Below are 431 nucleotides of genomic sequence, written 5' to 3' on the forward strand. Positions count from 1 at the left end.
GCGGGCTACAGTCCATAAGGTCACAAAGAGTTGGACACGAGTGAAATGACTTAGCATGCACGGAGGCACTAAAGAAAGTAAGAATTGAATGTAAGCAGAAGAGTACTAAGTGCTAAGAAGATACTGAAAGCAGTGTAACAAGACTGACGGGGATTTCAGCTGTGTTTAGACCTGTCTGTGCCCAGAAACCTGAATTAAATGAAAAATGGCTTGTCAGAGAGAGCATTTTGAGTATTTATTGAGTAAATGAATGCTTATGATTGTCAATAGAATCTATGTCTCTGGCTGTGTACCAGTGTCCAGATCAAAGCACCCTTCCCTATTCCTGTGTGTTAACGCTTCTCTTTCCATCCTCCCAAGTGAAAGTGAAAGTGAAGTCGCTCAGTCGTGCCCGACTCTTAGTGACCCCATGGACTGCAGCCTACCAGGCT

The sequence above is a fragment of the Bison bison genome, unplaced genomic scaffold (genome assembly GCF_000754665.1).
Source record: "Bison bison bison isolate TAMUID 2011002044 unplaced genomic scaffold, Bison_UMD1.0 scf7180017864378, whole genome shotgun sequence".
Lineage (NCBI taxonomy): Eukaryota > Metazoa > Chordata > Mammalia > Artiodactyla > Bovidae > Bison > Bison bison.